This window comes from Schistocerca nitens, chromosome 5 (genome assembly GCF_023898315.1).
Source record: "Schistocerca nitens isolate TAMUIC-IGC-003100 chromosome 5, iqSchNite1.1, whole genome shotgun sequence".
Classification (NCBI taxonomy): domain Eukaryota; kingdom Metazoa; phylum Arthropoda; class Insecta; order Orthoptera; family Acrididae; genus Schistocerca; species Schistocerca nitens.
The window spans coordinates 401,466,604-401,488,322 of NC_064618.1; the positions used below are offsets into that span (position 1 = coordinate 401,466,604).

A 21,719-nucleotide genomic window follows, 5' to 3' on the forward strand; every position below is an offset into this window, starting at 1 on the left:
TGCAATCGCTTTTGTCTTCTGTTAAATCTTCCAGATTTAGACTGTTCTTATTTGCTATGCTAGTTCATAAAGCTTCGCCTTTGGCTGAAGATTCTTGTTTCCTCGCAATCCTTCTGCGATGATGTTCCGTCTGTGTATTGGAACTGACGGTCGTCCACAATTAGGCCAAAACGCTGCTCTTAAGACCATCTACGACTGCATCAGGGTGCTGCTTCGATATTACTCGTACATTAGCGACGTTCTTTGTGCTGACTTCTAACAGTTTCGGCACTTAAAGAGCTTACGCTAATTAAATCTGGGAACTCTGTTAATAAACTGTGATGCGGTCTTCACCATCCTTCTTACGTTTACGAAATCCGCAGCCGGGGCGGCTCTGTTATAACGACAGTGTTGTAGACAGGTAGATTGTTCGCAAGTGGATGTCCTCTTCTGCCGAGTTAGTCTTCAGCGGCAGACACTGAAGGACTGGCCAGTGCAAATACTTCAGAATTCTAATGAGAAGTACGAGGTGACAAGAGCTCTTGCTGAATTTCTAGCCATTCACTCTGTCTGCAGACACGCTCACAGACTGTTCGATAGCCTTCGAGACCAGATCGCTGTAAGGGTCAGTTACGAACTACCCTCTGATGTGTGTCTTCTTTGGCGTGGTACGTCGAGAACACAGCTGTAGAGATCATGCAATCCGGGTCGTAGTAAGAAGGGTGGCTAAAACTGAATTACTTGCTGTACTTTACGTCCCCGTAGGAGGGCGACTATTGTCCAGAGAACCGCTTCGGGTGGTTCTCCGCGGTCCGTAGACGGCACCAACTGATCTGAAGTGGCTCCACACGCGACGCGGTACTGCACCATTCGTGGGCGGCTCGGCGGTCACACGCACTTTCTCTTCGCGGGAGCGTGTAACGCGCGAAGACAACGGCACTCGCGAGGGCGGGATAGGCAGACACAGAGGCGGCGCGTCGAGAATGCGTCACTCGCGGAAGCAATTCGCGGCAAACACGTGGGGCTCGAGCGCTGGAGTCGAGCAGAGCAGAGAGCCGGTCTGGCGCGGCGGTTCGGTGACAAGTGTGGCGCAGGCGAGCGGCGTTGAGTATTTGTAGGGCCGGCGGCAGCGCGAGCCGCCGGAGTGGGGCGCCCTCGAGGCCTCGCAGGCTCGCCGCTCGTTAGCTGACGCCACGCCGCGCCACGCCGGCCCGGCGGCCGCGTCTGCGTGGTGTCCCGGCGGTAATTAAGCACGCGGAGTTTTCCTGTCATCCGGCCCTTCGCGTCCAGCGCAGGAATCAGTGGACGCAACCTCAGGTGGTGCGTTAAGCACGGGCCAAAACAGGACGCTGTTTTACACAACGTGGGGACATTGCGGAAAAGTCTGTGACTGTTGCTATTTATTTAAATTTATGTATTGGTCTTACCTGGCAAGACTAAGTCGATCAAACCTTATCTGGCATCAGACATCCCTACTGAGTTAACTCCTTAATATTTGAATAAATTTCTACTTGAAAGCAAAGTAAAAATCGTACTTTGCAACGAATTGCATCAAGTGTTGCGGTCTACATAAGTTCAAATCTAAAACATGTTTCATGCTGAAACCGCATAACCTACCGTTTCGCCAAAGACACATTCTCAAGCAGCCCAGGCAGAGTACGCCTCAGAAAGGCCACGTTCGTTTCTCCGTCGAGGCATAGTGGAGTAATAACCGGTCCTGGCCACAAATTGATGCTGAACCGATGCTAATGAGGCGCCTCAACCATTCCCCGAGGATTGTTTCTAGCCCACAGATGACTGTTGGTTCAAATGGCTCTGAGCCCTATGTGTCTTAACTTCTGAGGTCATCAGTCCCCTAGAACTTAGAACTACTTAAACCTAACTAACCTAAGGACATCACACCCATCCATGCCCGAGGCACTGCCACACCGGCCGACTGTCAGGAGGAAATTGCCTGTTTGCAACAACAGACATTTGAGAAATTCAGCGGGGCGCTGTGGCCGAGCGATTCTAGGCGCTTCAGTCCGGAACCGCGCTGCTGCTGCGGTCGCAGGTTCGAATCCTGCCTCGGCCATGGATGTGTGTAGGTTTAATTAGTTCTAAGTCTACGGGACTGATGATCTTAGAAGTTCAGTTCCGTAGTGCTTACAGCCATTTTTTGAGAAATTCAGAACCGACAGCGCTTCATTTAGTAAAAGAGTTTTATTTAAAAATTTGTTAATTCGCTGATAGGATTAACGTGATTAAAAATAAAAAAAATACGTTGTCGCATAACTGCTAAATAATTGTATACAGTATGAACATTATTAGCCAACGGCCATGGCTCAGTTTAGCCGGAACGGTAGCTCAGCTAGCCCTCTGTAATAAAAAAAACTGACTTAATGGATCAACAACGAACTGAAACGGGTGTCTTTCGACGTCCGCCCCGATCAGATACAACGAACGAAAACGAACAAAATGAGATTAAAAAAAAAAAGTGGTAACACCGCTTCTCGTCAGATCACCGAAGTTAAACGCTGTCGCCCTGGGCCAGCACTTGGATGGGTGACCATTGTAAGTAGGCTGTTTAGGTTTTTATTATTGGTAACGCCACGTAGCGCTCTGTATGAAAATCACTGACTGTGCTGTGTGCAGTCTGTGGCTGGTTTGCATTGTTGGAATATTTACTATTGTAGTGTTGGCCAGTTGGATGTGAACAGCGCGTAGCGTTGCGCAGTTGGAGGTGAGCCGCCAGCAGCGGTGGATGTGGGGAGAGAGATGGCAGAATTTTAAGAGCGGGGTAAGACATTAATAGAAGGAGAGATACCTTCACCCGGTACAGAGGCAGAACTACTATGCAAGGAGCATCATATTCCAGCAAAATTGGTTCCAGTTAAGTCCTCCCGAAATGATGCAGTAACGGTATGGATCCACAAATTTTATAATGCGCACAGTCACTATCTAAAGAGTAATTATTTTGTTGTGTGTGTGTGTGTGTGTGTGTGTGTGTGTGTGTGTGTGTGTGTGTGTGTGTGTGAGAGAGAGAGAGAGAGAGAGAGAGAGAGAGAGAGAGAAGTGTGAGACTTAAATGATTTCTGCATTCGATCGAAAATACACTGTTCTGTTCCACCACCATATTGCGTTTTACAAGGGTAATTCTATTAACAGATGCTCTTCGATCAACGTTCTCTTAAATCAGGTGTAGTACTGAGATCGAACTACGAACAACGCCACCTGTTCATGATGGAAAGCAATACGAACTTAACCCTGTAGTCGATTTAATTTAGTATTTTTGAAATTGTACAGAGTAGTATTTAAAGAAAACTTCATATTTGACAATTAGATATTACTAATTCGTTAATTACGAGTACATTACATAGGTATATATTAATTTTTGACTATTTATGGACAATTCAAAAATGGTTCAAATGGCTCTGAGCACTATGGGACTTAACATCTATGGTCATCAGTCCCCTAGAACTTAGAACTACTTAAACCTAACTAACCTAAGGACATCACACAACACCCAGCCATCACGAGGCAGAGAAAATCCCTGACCCCGCCGGGAATCGAACCCGGGAACCCGGGCGTGGGAAGCGAGAACGCTACCGCACGACCACGAGATGCGGGCTTATGGACAATTAGTTTTGTGTTCTTTCTCATATTCCATAATACGTTTATTGAACATTTCCATCATTTTACGCAACTCGGACACTTTTTAAGATATATAACATACTTTTGATAAATAATTCAGGTCGTTCGGATACTTTTGAGCACAGCATGGGCTGTTTCATTTTAATGGTGATTAAAATACTAGATGTTGACTGGGGGAGAGGGAGGTGTGTGTGTGTGTGTGTGAATTTACTGTGAGCCGCCAATTTTAAGTTTTTTTTAAATTTGCTGATAACTTGACAGTTTTCTTTTAATATTAAATTCTCTCCATCTTGATGATGTCATTGGAAAATGGATGGCGCTTGATACCTCACAACGACAACGTCATACATAAATTGGTTGATTCATGATGTCATTAATAGTTCAGTGACCTGGGTCACATGATGTAAACAAAATGGGTCAGAACATACAATGTCAATAAAATGAACCAGATAATACATTTCCCAACTATTCACTATAATACGCTGCCTCTATACTTCAGACCTGCCACTCCTTCCTTACGTGTTACGCAAAGTCTGTCGACGTCACCTCTCGGATGAGCTACACCACACACGGTAAGTAAATTTCTTGACTTACGATCTGTAGATAAAATGTGATTTGGGTCCAATCTATGAGATGGACGCAGTATTCAATTACAGGAGCATCCAGTGATCTTATAGGAAGAATTTTGGTGTTGGAGTTCAGGTCGGTTCTCTCCACCAATTTTGCTCTCCTGTAGTATTCGCGAAGGACAGTATTCGCGAAGGACTCCATCATTGTTTCTTATTATTGCTTTGTTGTAGTTGTAGTCTTCATTTCTAAAACTTATTTGATGCAGATCGCCACACTAATCTGTCCTCTACAAGTCTCTTCGTCTCTGCGTAACTACATTTACATACATATTCCGTCGCGGAGGGTACCCTGTACCACTCCTACTCATTTCCTTTCCTGTTCCACACGCAAATAACGGGAGGGAAAAACGACTGTATATATATGCCTCTGTATGAGCCCTAATTTCTCGAATCTTATTTTCGTGGTCCTTGTGCGCAATGTATGTTCGCGGCAGTAGAATCGTTCGGCAGTCAGCTTCAAATGCCGTCAGTATTTTGCATCCATGACTTATTAATCCCATAGTTCGGTATCGTAGTATTCACATCATTCGCCACCTCACCTCTTTGGAATAGTGATTATTATTGTACATTTTTCTTGAAGACTGAGGGTATTACGTCTGTTTCATATACCTTGCAGGCCAGGTGGAATACGTTTGTTATAGTTTGCACAAAAATTCTGAAAGTGTATCGTCCACCCTGAGGGGCTTAAAAATAAGGCCCCATAAACGTATGAAATATAAGCAGTATTGATTAAAAATTCAAGAAAAAAATTGTCAAACATTTACACAAGCTTGTAATTAAGATTTGAATAGATGAAAATATTACTGATGTGTGGATCAGATGTATCATATGCCCAATACACAAGAAAAATGATATCACAGTATGCTCTAATTGTACGACAGTCTCGCTACTACGATCGCATATAAGATATTCTGCTGCATCTTCTTTAGTGGGCTTCCTCTATATGTTGAAACCGCTATTGGTTATTACCAACCTGAGTTTCGTCAAGGAAGATCTGTTGTTGAACAGAGCTTCACGAGAGGACAAATACTAGAAAAATGTAAATACTTTCGGACTGATACACGTCGCCTCTTTATAGACTTCAGATCAGCCTGCGGGAGTACTGACAGAAGAGAGCTGTATATAGCCACCGAAAAATTAAAAGATTACTGATATATCGATCGCGTTAGTGAAAGCTACAATGGAAAGCACCCGGAGTAAAGTGAAGATATACAGTATTTTGTGTAGTCTGCTGAACTGGTCGCAGGTGAAGGAATTATATTGCAGAAAAGACTGGAAACCAGTATTCCTCCGTTTATTAATCTATTTTTATGCGTTTCGGCGTTAGCCCTCATCAGAATCTCTATTTAAAAAGTGGATACATATGTAACGCAAATGTATGGACACACTTAGGGTTAGCGTATAGCAAGCGGAAGGCACGAAAATAATTGCAGATAAGACACACGTAGCAAAATGGAACCATACTGTACATGCAGACTAGAAATATCATGATGATTATGATGAAGTCGCATACTCCGAGGAGCGTAGGGGACGATGGGAGAGACACGCACCGCTGTACTAAGCAAGGTGGTTTGCCATTGTCTTCCTCCGACCTTAATGGGGATGAATGGTGATGAGGAAGACGACACAACAACACCCAGTCATCTCGAGGCAGGAAAAATCCCTGACCCCGCCGGGACTCGAACACGGAACCCCGTGCGCGGGAGGCGAGAACGCTACCGCAAGATCACGAGCTGCAGACAGAAACATAATTACTAAAGAATATCAGACTAGTTCAAATAACATAGTTGCATGGTTGATTTCCAACGGACATGAGCAGACTGACAGAATTCTAATTGTGAGTGCAGAGGGGTAGAGCGGCATGGTCACTAGGTGTTGCCACGGTACGAAAAGACGGGAGATGACCAATGCACTCACATACATTTTAAAGTTATATGATAACCTCTGACTCTGTTTTTATTTTATTTACGTTTTAATAAATTTTTCAAATGTTGTCCATTTGTATATTAAACCACATTATTAGTTTTTCGTATGGTTGTATATAATGTACCCTTTACAATGATTATCCATCGTAATTTGACGACTGACATTTGTATGGTCATACGCCGTACGTATGTACATATGCCGTCTAGTAATGATGAGGTTTCTTTGCTTCTCTTTATACAAACGTCTTAGACTTTGGCCAACTATGTACTATACGTTACAATAATTTAACCTCTGGGCTGTCGCACTTGTTTTATTTTATCTGCACAAATTATCCAAACAGAGTAACAAGAGTCTCATAATATTCGAGATCATTTGCCTGCGATTTTGTTAGACATCACATGAGAATATACGCGTCAAATGAATTCATGCATGTTGAAAGCATGACATTTCCGCCGGTTGTAAAATGCCAGGAAGAGCTTTGCTGCTCTGAAGGACGTTCACATTTATCTAGTCCAGTTCGACTCGGTTTTTCCTACCCTGTCAGAACAAGTCTCTTCGCAGATATTCTGCAACGTCTGAGACATATGCATTCATAATGCTATCTGTTGTTTTAGGTGAAATTCACACCTGTAGCCTTCATGAATTGTTATCCGCCAGAAAATATTTCAAATGATAACAGTTCAATAAAAACTAATGGTAATGTCTTCTCTAAGTTGTATGATGATACGTGTTCTGGTAGATTAAAGGAAGACATGCCTGGATTGATTCAACATTGTAACAGTCAATTGTAGACGGTTTTGCACAAACCGGTGTACTGAGCGTAATTACAGCTCTTCGTAATAAACTAATATCTATTATAGTAGAAAAAGCAGATTTTACTGAAAATGATAAAGTAAACAATGGGTTTAATTAGAAATAAATTTCTGCTACCAGCCACGATTTTTTTTATTTGTATTTTAGAAGACGAGTATCGAGCAATGATTCTCATTTTGACGTGCTTTTTTCTCAGTGGACTCAGCTGAAAATGAGAACCCTTTCCCGAAAGGCATCCTGTAAAATGTAAATAACAGAAAATCGTGGCTGGTAGCAGAAGTGTTATCTGTAAACAGAGCCATAGTTTTCAAAGAGGCAAGCTTTCACAAACTATATCTGTGGATCAAATCAGATAACTTGAACAGTTAGACTTAGTGAAACTAAGAAAACATTACATGGATTATCATCCGTAGGTAAATATGAGTTCGTTCAATGATAAGGAGCTGAATGTCAAACAACAGTTCTTTATTTACTGAGGATAGCTTAAGCTTTGTTCCTACAGTTTTAGGCTGTTTCTAAATGCGTGTGTTGTCGGCATAGAAGCATAACACCAGACTGCCGCCTCCACACGTAACAAACTGCTCTGCCAAATTCCAGGGCGGAAACAACGTTATAAATAAACCCAGCGGATATCATCGCAGAACGACGCGATGAAACACCCGTTCCACTTGCGACTGTTCGTTTCAGGCCGTTAGATCAGAAGGGAAAGTTTACGATCGGGGGCAGCGAAATCTAAATGTGCGCTTTGCTAACTCTCTATTGAAAGACGATTGTAGTTGTTCTAGAAATTCTTCTTGGTGATCGGTATCTTAACTTAGACATTATCAGAAAATGGTATAAATATATCTTAACTTGGAAGTGAAGACATATAATAAAGTTCAAGAAGGAACTATTGCTTTCCTTTCGGTTCTTATACACTTCAGGGGCAAAAGAGTTTATGACGCAAATAAAAACAACAGGACACAAAATATTCGCAGAAAGACTCTCGCTATATCCACTGTGACCAACTGGCACTGGAAAATAAGGACATTTTGTCTTCTTAATTGCTGCTGAGTGAAGGAGGATATGTAATGATGCTGCGAGTTTCATAGGTAATGTAATCAATGGACATGAGAAGCCTCTGCAAACTGCTAATCTCTTATGATGCGGAACAGCAACTTAGCAGCAGTGATTGTTTAAAGGAAATAATCACATATGAGTGGACTGTCTCTACGTTTTAGATGTCGCTGAAGATGCCTTACATGGAATCTATTGCCTGAAAGGACACAGAGGCAGTACATGCAGTATGGGATGAAAAAAAGGTTTATTCTGATTACTTGTTCCACAGAAAGGTGCCAACTATCAGAAGAGGTGTTTCTGAGAGCGCTTCATTGAAGACGCGTTAAACCCTAACTTTCCATTTTGTTACCAATTATATAACGAAAATGTAGAAGCTGTTGTAATGTCGTTCATTTTTCGCTGCTGCGAGAGATCGTTTATTCATTATTCACGAACCTTTGGTATCATTCTCTACGTACAATATATCACAGAAGTTCTATTAACGAACTCTGATGATATATGACATGCAATAAATGTCAACGGTAATGTCTTTAGCACTGATACATTTATAAATAAACTAGATCACATTAGAGCTAAGACCAACAGAGAGCGAAATTATAGAAAGACTTTAAAAATTAATACCACAATCTGAAACCATGTCTATGTTATTGCGGAGTCCTGTTAAAACGTAAGGTAACTTTTGCGGACTGGAGCCAAAGTTATGTTCATATATGAAAAAGGGGTTCAGAATATAGTTGGTAAATATTATTAAGGAAGCATAATTCTTCTGCTTTCTGTTTCACTTGGTTACTATGTGCTCTTGAGGAGGAGGGACTCGAATATGGATGAAATTGTTTCCCAGTTACGGGAGATGTTTTCACAAGGGATGCAATATTTTTGCAAGTAATCTGATCACCAAAATCCACATTTCAAGCATCTTTCTATTTTTCTACAGATAAGCTTATTATTACATTAATAAGCAGGTTAGAGATTTTCTGTTTAGCATGACGCCATTAAAAGGAATCGAGAAGTGAAAAAGGTTTAGGGAAACCACGGAAGCTGAACCTGAGATGGCCGTGTGACACGACTTATTTATCCTTGACATACCATTTTCCGTGACTGACATGTATGTCATCACTGAACAATACAGGATGTACGCTTTTAGTGTTATAAAAGATGAGTCAATGTTCTTTAGTTTCATTAGCTCAAGGCAGAGAGATGTTCTCACATCTAGGCGAATGGGCGCAGTGGTTGACATACTGGACGTGTCTACAGGTGAGGTGCAGTCTGGATCTCCCTCCGCTCACTCCAACTTCCGTTTTGGTATTTTTTTTATAAAATACTTCAGATAAAGGCAACGGTGGTTCTTTCAATAAGGTATATTTCGTCCCGCGACCGTAATGGAATAAGAACTTGGACAGGAACAATTACTGATCGGGATTAAAATTCAAAACAAAACAAATACCGGCTGTTTGCTTTAAATGTTCAGACATGTAAAATTATGGCGTTTCACTAAGTGCAAAAACAAAGTATACTGTGAGTACAGTATCAGTGCGTCTTAATTGGAAATAGCACTAATACAAATACCTGGGCGTAATAATCTGTAGGGACAAGAAGTGGAATCACCACATAGACTCAGTCGTTGGTAAATCAGATTGTAGGCTTCATGCCGTTGATAGGATACTGGGGAAAAGCAAAACTTCTGCAAAGGAAATTTGATATAAATCACTTGTGCGTCCCATCTTCGAATACAGCGCAAATGTGTGGCATGTGTTTCGAAATAGGACCAACACAAGATATTGAACATACAAAGAGCGGTAGTAAAAATTATCGGAGGTTTGACTCACAGTAGAACGTCACGGAAACGCTGTAAAATGTAAACATGCAGACGCTTGAAGAAAGACACCACTTATTCCGTGATAGCGTTCTTATAAAATTTCAAGAACCAGTATCAAGTGAAGAAAAGAGATATTTTTTAGCCACGTAGGTATCACTCCCATAAGCACCTCAATGGCCAGACTAGAATTAGAATACTCACAGCTTTAGGCAGCCATTTTTCTCACACTCTACACCCGAGTGGAACGAGAAGAAGGAGCGTACCCTAAAATGTGGTTCAATGGGAAATACCCAGCCATGAGCATCGATGTGGGTTCCACGGTATACACACCGATGAAGCAAAACATTGATCACTTGCTCATTAGCATGTTGAGTCACCTTTTGTAGGCAACTAAGTAGAGATTCCGCGTGGCGTGGATTTGACATGTTTGTGGTTTCTGTAAATAAGTGACACCAGATGTCTACGAACATGTCAAGCAATTTCTGTAAATTACGGGCCAGAGATTTCTGGGAGCAGAACTGGCGTACGTTAGCGTCCCGTATACATGTATGGGACGCTGACGTACGCCATTTCCGCAGTCAGAAATCTCCGGCCCGTAATTTGCAGGAATTGCTTGACCCGAGCGAAAACATCTGGTGCTACGTACCTCCGAAAACCTATCAAGAACGTGTCAAATCCATGCCACACAGAATCTCTGCTTGGTTGCGTACAAAAGGGTTCATACCAGGTGAATCTCGTGTCCAAGACATCAATGAGTAATCACTAACGTCCCCACAATCACTATAGCACCCTTGTGAGACGGACAGTTCTCCTGCTGGAAGATGCCTTCGCCATCGAGGAGACATCAAGTGTGAATGAATGCAAGTGGTCCGCAATAATTTTCACGTATTCCACAGTTGTCATGGTGCTCTTCGATAACTAACGCAGGCCGCATGGTAGCCAAGGTGAAAAACTCCGCCGGCCGAAGTGGCCGAGCGGTTCTAGGCGCTACAGTCTGGAGCCGCGCGACCGCTACGGTCGCAGGTTCGAATCCTGCCAAGGGCATGGATGTGTGTGATCTCCTTAGGTTAGTTATGTTTAAGTAGTTCCAAGTTCTACGGGACTGATGTCCTCAGAAGTTAAGTCCCACAGTGCTCAGAGCCGTCTGAACCATTTTGAAAAACTCCCATAGCATAATTGGCCTGTCCGTGGCACGGTGCGTGTTACGAACAGCCAGTCACCTTCATGACGGCGCATCCGTAAACGACCACAGATCTGATGAAACGAGAAACGTGATTTATCCGACCAGGTGACACATTTTCATTGATCCATAGTCCAATCGTGAACACATAGGGGTCGTCTACAACACAGACTATGTCTTACAGTATGCCACGAACAGTATGCTCTGAGATGTTATGCCTGACCAGCATTATACTCTGTACGCAGATCTACCGCAAATAGTTGCCTGTGCTATTTTACATAGAGGGTAAGCCTTCGACATATTCGTGCTGTGAAGATCCCTAGATGTCTACCACTCTGCTGCCTACTCGTGGTTTCACCGTCCTTCAACCACTTTCCATCGACGCTCGAGTCAGTGGCACATGTACAGGCAACCAGCTTCGACATTATTGGGAGATGCTCGTTCCCAAGTGCCAGACCATAACAGCCTCTCCGTTATCAATATTCCTTGTGTCGGTGTAGTCCCAGCTTGCGGCCGTATCGTCGCTTTGTCAATTCTGCTTATATACTTTCCATACGACGTCACGTGCCCTCAACGCCACCAGGCGGCGTTCAGTCTCGCGGCAAGCAGGGTCATTAGTTTTTGAATCACCAGTATACCTATAGGGTATTACGGGTGGAAGTCTGCGTCTAATGATCTTTCCGCTAACACATCAAATAATTTACTATCTTATTTCTTCTGCACGGTCGTAACTGCAGCACCAAGTGGTCCATGCATCTCCCAGAAATGGCGAATCGGGACTTCATTATAGACTATCCATTTTGTGTCCAAACATCCATATTTCACCACCTTATATGCTGCCCATAGGAAAATAAGCATAAATGGCTTCCATTTGGCACATGTGCTTGGAAGTACTAAACAACCTAAAAACGTACTACTTGTAATAGCTACAATTATTAGTCTGCAAATGATGTAAATACTGTTGTACTGTTGCTCGCTACACCGTCCTCAGTCACCAATAGAACTATGTGCACTTACACCTGTTACGTCCTGTATATACAGGGCGTTGAGGGTATAAATGCAGATATTTTTCTTGCTGACTGAGAATAGTGCACTCAAGAAAATTACATCAGTACTTACTTCATTTGCAGACTAATAATTATAGCTATTAGAAGTAGTATGTGTTTGGGTTGGTTAGTGTCTCCAAGTACGTGAGGAAAGAGCAAACCATTAATACTTATTTTTCCCTGCACCGCAGGTCAGGAGTTGAAGTGTGGCCGCGTGGACAAAAAACGGTTAGCCTATACTGGCAGGCGCAGTCCACTTGGTGGTGCAGTTAAAGCTGTGGAGGAAACACAGATACACTACTGGCCATTAAAATTGCTACATTAAGAAAAAATGCAGATGATAAACAGGTATTCATTGGACAAATATATTATACTAGAACTGACATGTGATTACATTTTCACTCAGTTTGGATGCATAGATCCTGAGAAATCAGTACCCAGAACAACCACCTCTGGCCGTAATAACGGCCTTGATACGCCTGGGCATTGAGTGAAACAGTGCTTGGATGGCGTGTACAGGTACAGCTGACCATGCAGCTTCAACACGATACCACAGTTCGTCAAGAGTAGTGACTGGCGTATTGTGACGAGCCAGTTGCTCGGCCACCATTGACAGACGTTTTCAATTGGTGAGAGATCTGGAGAATGAGCTGGCCAGGGCAGCAGTCGAACATTTTCTGTGTCCAGAAAGGCCCGTACAAGACCTGCAACATGCGGTCGTGGCATTATCCTGCTGAAATGTGGGGCTTCGCAGGGATCGAATGAAGGGTAGAGCCACGAGTCGTAACACATCTGAAATGTAGAGTCCCCTGTTCAAAGTGCCGTCAATGCGAACAAGAGATGACCGAGACGTGTAAGCAATGGCACCCCATACCATCACGCCGGGTGATACGCCAGTATGGCGATGACGAATATACGCTTCCAATGTGCGTTCACCGCGATGTCACCAAACACGGATGCGATGCTGTAAACAGGACCTGGATTCATCCGAAAAGATGACGTTTTGCCATTCGTGCACCCAAGTTCGTCGTTGAGTACACCATCGCACGCCCACCTGTCTGTGATGCAGCGTCAAGGGTAACCATAGCCATGGTCTCCGAGCTGATAGTCCATGCTGCTGCAAACGTCGTCGAACTGTTCGTGCAGATGGTTGTTGTCTTGCAAACGTCCCCATCTGTTGACTCAGGGATCGAGACATGGCTGCACGATCCGTTACAGCCATGAGGATAAGATGCCTGTCATCTCGACTGCTAGTGATACGAGGCCGTTGGGATCCAGCATGGCGTTCCGTATTACTCTCCTGAGCCCACCGATTCCATATTCTGCTAACAGTCAATGGATCTCAACCAACATGGGCAGCAATGTCGCGATACGATAAACCGCAATCGCTATATTCTACAACGTTTCACCAGGCAACGCCTGTCAACTGCTGTTTGTGTATGAGAAATCGGTTGAAAACTTTCCTCATGTCAGCAGGTTGTAGGTGTCGCCACCGGCGCCAGCCTTGTGTGAATGCTCTGAAAAGCTAATCATTTGCATATCATAGCATCTTCTTCCTGTCGGTTAAATTTCGCGTCTGTAGAACGTCATCTTCATGGTGTAACAATTTTAATGGCCAGTAGTGCAGAAATTATCAAACTACTGGCATAGAGTTTCTGTGGTTTCCGATACGCTTTCCAATGGCTGTAATATAAGGATGAGAATTATTATCGTGAGGGTCAAGTGATGTAAGACGAAGGAACAGCAAACATTTTTTCATCCACCTGCCTTACATCTATGAAGGACGATTTACACTTACCGTGGAGCAACAAGGACACAACAGTTGCAGTTGACTCGAAGAATTCTTAACATTCTTAAATTACCTAGTCACAATCGTCTTCCGTTTTGGTAGCAAGACACAATAACACAATAAAGAAAACCCTCGCGAATTGATGTCGACACGCTCACTCTTTGGGGAATACGCCATTCCACTACGGTAAGTACCTGCTGTACTGTCGACAAAGGAACTGTCAGTCGGCAGTCCTGTAACAAGTCTACGCGCCACTACAATAATGAAACAGTTTCTGACAATGATCTCCAGTCTCGTTTTAGCCACAGAGACAAAGTTATAAAGCCACAACTAGAAGCAGCTGATAACTGCTAATTAACAATTCGGTTGCACTCAGCTAAATTCCAGGATCCGTTGACTGGACTTGAAATAACACGTTAATAACCTACTCTAACCTCTGCCGTCTGTCTGCAACGACTTCGGGAATCTCAGATAACGTCTCCGGATAACTGTGTCAAGGTGTGAATGTCAGGAAGTCGTAACTGAAACACTGCAGTTTTTCCAGGAAACAACACATGTTAGTCTCACTTCAGTAATCAACACTCAGCCCGTTATCTCTATCAGCAGTTCATCCAGATGATAACTCCCCGAAGTCAGTAAAATCAGGTGGGGCTAAATCACTGTATGCTTGACTTTGAGTTATATAAACAGTCTGAACAGCCCTCATAGATTATTTGCAGATGATGCTGTCGTTTACTGTCTGATGAATTTGTGAGAAGATCAATACGGATTTCCAGAAGATATCTGCATGGTGGGAAAGGTGACAGTTGACCCTGTACGATGAAAAGTGTGCGGTCTCCAAATGAGTACTAAAAAATTTCAGTTGAATTTCGGTTGGACATAAACCAGAACCACCAGCAAAAAAGTTGTTGAGAAGGTGAACCTAAGACTTTCTTTTATTGGCTCGATACTTGGAAGATGCAACAAATCTACTAACATGACTGCCTACACTATGCTCATCCGTCATCTTCTGGAGTATTGCAGCGCGGTATGGCATCCTTAGCAGATATTCAGATATAGCTGTCAGAGGTCATTGAAAATGTTCGAAGAAATGCATTTCGCTTTTTACTCTAAGATTTAAGAAGAGACACACCACGAAGAAATTACCCAAACGGGACGGAAATCAGTAGATGTGACGCACATGTACAGGCAAACAAACGATAGCAATTTCAGAAAAAGTGAGTTATTTATTCGCCAACGGCCTTGCCGCAGTGGTAACACCGGTTCCCGTCAGATCACCGAAGTTAAACGCTGTCGGGCTAGGCTAGCACTTGGATGGGTGACCATCCGGTTTGCCGAGCGCTGTTGGCAAGCGCGGTGCACTCAGCCCTTGTGAGGCAAACTGAGGAGCTTCTTGATTGAGAAGTAGTGGCTCCGGTCTCGGAAACTGACATACGGCCGGGAGAGCGACGTGCTGACAACATGCCCCTCCGTATCCGCATCCAGTGACGCCTATGAGCTGAGTGGCCGTGCGGTTAAAGGCGCTGCAGTCTGGAACCGCAAGACCGCTACGGTCGCAGGTTCGAATCCTGCCTCGGGCATGGATGTTTGTGGTGTCCTTAGGTTAGTTAGGTTTAACTAGTTCTAAGTTCTAGGGGACTAATGACCTCAGCAGTTGAGTCCCATAGTGCTCAGAGCCATTTGAACCATTTGACACGGCAGCCGGTCAGTACCGTTGGACCTTCATGGCCTGTTAGGGAGGAGAGAGAGAGAGAGAGAGAGAGAGAGAGAGAGAGAGAGAGAGAGAGAGGGTTATTTATTCAGGAGAACGAGCTTCACAAATTGAGCAAGTCAATAACGCGTTGGTCCACATCTGGCTCTTATGCAGCCAATTGTCGCCGTTGATTGATACAGTTGTTGAATATCGAGTCAAATTATGTCCAATCGCCGTGTTAGATCGTCAAAATCCAGGAGGATCCTACCGATAAAGCTCCAAACGTTCAAAATTTGCGAGAGATCCGGCACCCAAGACCATCACTCCTAGTTTTGGGGCCTTATGATGGGCGACATTCCGGTTGGTGTGCCACCACTATCCGGAATGTCTCCAGACACGTGTTCGCTATTTATCGGGGCACAGTTCGAAGCTGGAGTCACCGTTGAAGACAATTCTACACGAGTCAATGAGATTCCAGGCCCGACGACCAGAGAAGACTTGTCTGGAGACGCCCCACAGACGGTAGGATGCCAACCTGACTGTCACCCTTTACAGGGATCGACAACCAGGAGTAATGGTTGGGGGTTGCAAGTTCATTTCATTGCAGGCCCCCTCTGGAGTCATCCGCGGCAATCATTCGGCTTGGCAGTACGTCGACGATATTCTACTCCCAGCTTTGTTACCCTTCATGAGATCCATCCTGGGCTTACACTGCAGTTAAGATAATGTCCGCTCGCACATGGCGAGAGTTTCTGCTGCTTGTCTTCGTACCTTCCAATCCTTCCCTACCCTGTCACGTATTCCAATATTTATATTAATAAAAAATGTTCCCCTATAGGTCAGCAACGCAGGTTTCTTTTTTTGCAGATATCTGACAATACAGGTGACGAATAAAATCCTACGACAAATTTTACCAAGAATCTTGTTCTTGTTGTAGTATGGCAATGACTTTGCTTAAGCGAAGCAACAGATGTTATGGACTCTTCGCTTTGTCTATTGTGGACTTCATCCAGCCCAGAGATGGTGGGTCAGACTTCCCATAATCCTTCGAAAACGATTGTGTTCGGAGCTTTCTGTATTGGCCCAAAGGGTAGCGATTTTAGCCGGCTGCGATGGCCGAGCGGTTCTAGGCGCTCCAGTCCGGAACCGCGCGACTGCTACGGTCGCAGGTTCGAATCCTGCCTCGGGCATGGATGTGTGTGTTGTCTTTAGGTTGGTTAGGTTTAGTTGTAGTTCTAAGTTCGAGGGCACTGATGACCTCAGATGTTAAGTCCCATAGTGCTCAGAGCCATTTAAACCATTTGCTAGCGATTTTCTCGTGATGGGAGCTGTATTTCAGTACCTGTTGGAGGCAAAACTTCGGAAAACCCTGGCAGAAACAGCTCTTTGCTGAAGAGTGCTATTGGTGGAAGCAGAAAGTAGCCAATGGAGATATCGGAACTCAGTTCATGAAACAGTCTGAATGAAAGAACTAAATATTAAACAAATTTCGTAGAGCTGCTTGCAGGTCGTAAAACGAAATTTGTCCTGCCAACCCTCGTGGATGTATGAAGCAAGCTGTGTACCCTCTGGGATGGAGCATGCGCTTTAAAGTGCTTAACATTTTGAAGGTGGGAATTAGTGATCCTTCGCGACCAGCTAAAATGATCCTCAAATGTGGAAAGACTACAAGAATGGAAGGTGCATTCCCTAGGATGGATGTGCAATTCTAATTAAATAAATATACGTTTCTAAGATGAGTGTTCCGTGCGTGTAATCTGTAGGCAGAGGCTTCTTATTATATCGCCGAACTTGTAGTTAGGTGAGAAATGGTGTTATGTAAACACGACAAACTTGATGAGGGTTAATTGACGTCCATAAATTACATTTCTTTCCTTGGAAATTTGAAGCGTGTATTTTTTGTGTGAATTTAACCTCTTGACTTTGAACTACGTTCTTGTTTCGTATTTGTGAAGATTATTGGCAGAAGTTGCTAGAAGCGAGGTAGGAAGTTTGTCAACTGTTTACAGTATAGATTTTCCATTGCAGTGGACATCTAGATGTTTCTGAACGTAAATTGCTGCAGTGCATTTGTTAGTAGTACACGGCGTATAGGCTAGGCGTATATAAAAACATTTGTTGATATTTCAGTACCTGTTAAGGTTTATAGCTTTATTTGTCCAACACTGAACACAGAAGCTTGATACAGTTCAACGTGGACAACGGTACTCCACTTCTCTCCATGCGTTCATAAGTATGACAGATGCTGTGGCCTCTATTGCGGCGTATAGCCTTTGTCTCAAATCTACCAGATCTCGAGCATTTGTTCTGTGAACAGTGTGCTTGATAAACTCCCATGCACTGAGATCCAACGGAGTCGGAAGAGGCCCTCCCTCCCGATCCAGAGCTCAGGAAACGTCTCTTGGAGAAATGTGGTAACATCCCCACGACAGTGCGATGAGGCGCTATCATATCGGGATAGGTGCATCCTGTCACTGTAGACTCCATAAAAAATAATGGACATATGATACCACGTTTATGCAACCCCCAACTGTACATTAACTTTTGATGTGTCCCTTAGGTACCGTCACTTCCCCTGGAGTCTCACTTCACCGTATTCGGTAGTTACGACGATTAACTTTGCCATAGAGGTGGAAAGTAGCTGAAAAGCACTGCATTGATGTTATTGTTGTTTTCGTCTGTACCATGCATCACTTCAATCTCATCGTCTGCGGTGATCCTCAGGCTTATTGTGATGTAAAAGTTTGAGCTTGTAAGCATGCAGCCGGGGAGGTTTCTGCACAGTGTCGTACACCGCAGAAGACGAGGACGGCCAGCCTAGATAGCTTGGCTAATGGATTTGCACGGGCTTTTAGCGAATGCTACGCGCACACATTCCCGGGTCTCTCAGCTTTGCTCGCGCGTCGCGTTCCAGAGTCTCTTAATTCACATGCGTTTTAGGATGTTTTCCAGCATTTGAAATCAAACTTCACCTTTCTCGAAGAGTTCTGTGTCACTGGTAAATGGATTTACGTATGGAAAAATCCACGTTCCATTCTCTTCTTGCATACCGCTGGACACGTGTTACAGATCGTAACTTTGCTAACCATAGCATGCACTAGTAGCGACGTCCACATGTTGACTCTCAGGAGTGCATCTGCCAGCTGCACTGGAAACATTTGTGCACAGGCTATAAGATAGTACTGTGCATAAAATGGAGAGGATCACATCTTGGAGAGTGGCTCTATCAATTGCGTAGTTACCGAAAAACACATAAAATGGCGAGTTCATTCCTTATAAGGATTTGTTTGTGTATATCTCTAGCCTCGACACTATGTATGTGAGTAGTGACAATTTTAATCCTGTCTTCCTGGCCAAACCAAACTTTACTTAGAACGCTGTAATAGTTTTGCAGTGAACAGATTTAATCCGAGTCAGCAGAGACCGTTTTTAAGGAAACATGCAAAGTAATATGTCACGTAATTTGCTTCGCACCCCTCCCTTCGCTAAGAGTGCGTGGATTCTAACTGCAGCCGTGAGTAATACTACTGTCGACATCATGGGAACTTTATTTACGAGGGTATAGGAATATTTCATCTGGTGACCCCATCAGTTTTCTGTCGTTCGTATCCAAACCGATCGTGTGCTCCATCTCTTAAAGATTCGTGGTGGACTGTAGGGGGAACTCCGATCGTTCATCTTATTCCTAGGGTGTCAATGACAACCATATAAATGACGTGTAGTGCTTCAGCAAGGTGCACCGCTTTTCGGCTTCCTGACGGCCGCTGGTGGCCGAGAGGTTCTAGCGCTACAGTCTGGAACCGCGCGACCGCTACGGTCGCAGGTTCGAATCCTGCCTCGGGCATGGACGTGTGTGTTGTCCTTAGGTTAGTTAGGTTTCAGTAGTTCTAAGTTCTAGGGGACTAATGACCTCAGCAGTTGAGTCCCATAGAGCTCAGAGCCATTTGAACCATTTGAACCATTTTTTTTCGGCTTCCTGATGGCAGATCCTCTTACGTCGCGATGGTTGAGGAGATGATGTAAACAGGGCAGTGAAGGAAACGATTCATCGCCTGCTCAACACCACAAGCACAGGACGCATCCTTGATATCGCAGAATGGCAGTTTTACTTCGGCTAGTGCCCACTTGAAGACGATTAAGTGATCTCCATGTTAGCCATTAAAGGCAGTTTCCCTGGGGGTAGCTGCTCATTCGGTGGTACCCAATCACTTTCAATTCTGTCCTGACACCGTTGAAGTTCCTCTTCCACCTTTGGCTACACTAAGGGCGAGGTGAAGTTTTTCCTGCTCCAAAGACGTCGAGGAACAGGTTCATGCGCATGAAGTGTCTGTTCTCGGTTTGACTTTGCTTCTTTCGGATTTAGCTGCTACTATCCGCACGACATCGGGTGGAGCTATTCCGGCCAGAACCTGGATCTTCTCGACTGGGATGGTTTTAGGCGACCTGTCACGTGACAAGTTTGTTAAAGAGCAAAATCAGCCTGTTGCGAGTGGCAGGATTGGTACGACAAAGGGGAAGCATATTCTCCTGCCGAGTAGCTCAGGTTAGAGCCGACAACCGAAGCGCATGTGGACTTTAGGACATTTGTTTCGTCCAGCAACCTTCGTTCTGACACTGTCACCATGTTCGTTGAAGGTCACATTCCTATCAAGGCCTGTGATTGAAAGGAGTTCCCAGCTACGAGATTTTAACATGTAGTTAGAATATTTATCACGGAGATGGGACCGGCCGGAGTGGCCGTGCGGTTCTAGGCGCTTTAGTCTGGAACCGCGCGACCGCTACGGTCGCAGGTTCGAATCCTGCCTCGGGCGTGGATGTGTGTGATGTCCTTAGGTTAGCTAGGTTTAAGTAGTTCTAAGTTCTAGGGGACTGATGACCTCAGATGTTAAGTCCCATAGTGCTCAGAGCCATTTGAACCATTTGCACGGAGATGGGAAGTGATGACTACTGTTTTGCTGTTGGCCTCGTAATACTTTCCCATGTTGTCAAGAGCAGACGAAAGTTGTTTTTCGACGCCTACAAATGTCTTATGCTAGGTAGAGAGGGTCAGATCGTCAGAATAAATAAATGTTGTAGGAAAGCTGGACACAGCAGCTGTCTTATATCACAAACGGCGAACTGCGCTACTGCATCTGCATCTTGATCTGAGTTGTCCTATATGTTGTGTATCAGACTCAAGGGTTAAACAACAAACAGCACGAGAAGCTGCCACCACACAAGCACAACCACTCGCCTGGCGCCTCTTAGTTTCGGGCAGCGGCCTCCAGATGGCGCTCACAAACATGGACCTCTTCCTTCTTCCACGCCATGCCCATCATCGTGTCGTTCTCGTCCACCAGTAGAGCTGCTATCTCCCAAAGAGATCACTGTCAACCAGACATGACGTTGCTTCCGCCTAGTGCTGGTGAAGGTGGAAATCCGTCCTCCAGCAGGTGGGAAAGTCGATGTGGCATGGACACTTTCAGTTCAGATCCTGCAGTCAATACAGTTCAGTGCCTGCAGTCAGCTCAGTAAAGGTTTTGCAGTTATGCTAGACAGGACAGTTCCACGAGTCCCTTCAAAGGACAACAGTACCGGCTTAGCAGTCAGTGTTTATGTAGCAATACACTAAGGCGACAAAAGTCATGGGATTCTTCTAAATGTCGCGTTGGCCCTCCTTTTGCCTGGCATCAACAAGTCGCTGGAAGTGCCCTGCAGAAATATTGAGCCATGCTGTCTAGTCCATAACTGCGATGTTGCTGCCATGAACTGATCTCCCAATTATGTCCCGTAAATGTTATATGTGGTTCATATCAACCGATCTGGGTGGCCAAATCACTCCCTCGATTTGTCCAGAAAGTTCTTCAAACCAATTACGAACAAATGTTGCCCAATGACTTGAAATCGTTGCTCGGCAACATGAAGTCCATGATCGGCTGAAAATGGTCCCCAAGTAAAGAAACATAACTATTTCTAGTCAATGATCGGTTCAGTTGGAGTGTAGGACCCAGTCCATTACATGTAAACACAGCTCACACCAGCATGGGGCCACCGCGACCTTGCACTGTGCCGTTTTGACAACTTGAGTCCATGGCTTCGTGTGGTCTGCGCCACACTCGAATCTTACCATCGTCTCTTATTAACTGAAATCAGGACCCATCTGACCAAGGACGGTTT

At 44.4% G+C, this 21,719-nt stretch overlaps 1 protein-coding gene and 1 pseudogene across 2 annotated transcripts in view; one reads left to right on the forward strand and one right to left on the reverse strand.

Moving 5' to 3' along the window:
- Positions 1-21,719, reverse strand: part of LOC126259776 (nocturnin) — a 419,155-nt gene that overhangs the window by 272,720 nt on the left and 124,716 nt on the right. The gene's annotated exons all lie outside the window — the stretch shown is intronic.
- On the forward strand, positions 15,103-15,220 carry LOC126261205 (5S ribosomal RNA; annotated as a pseudogene).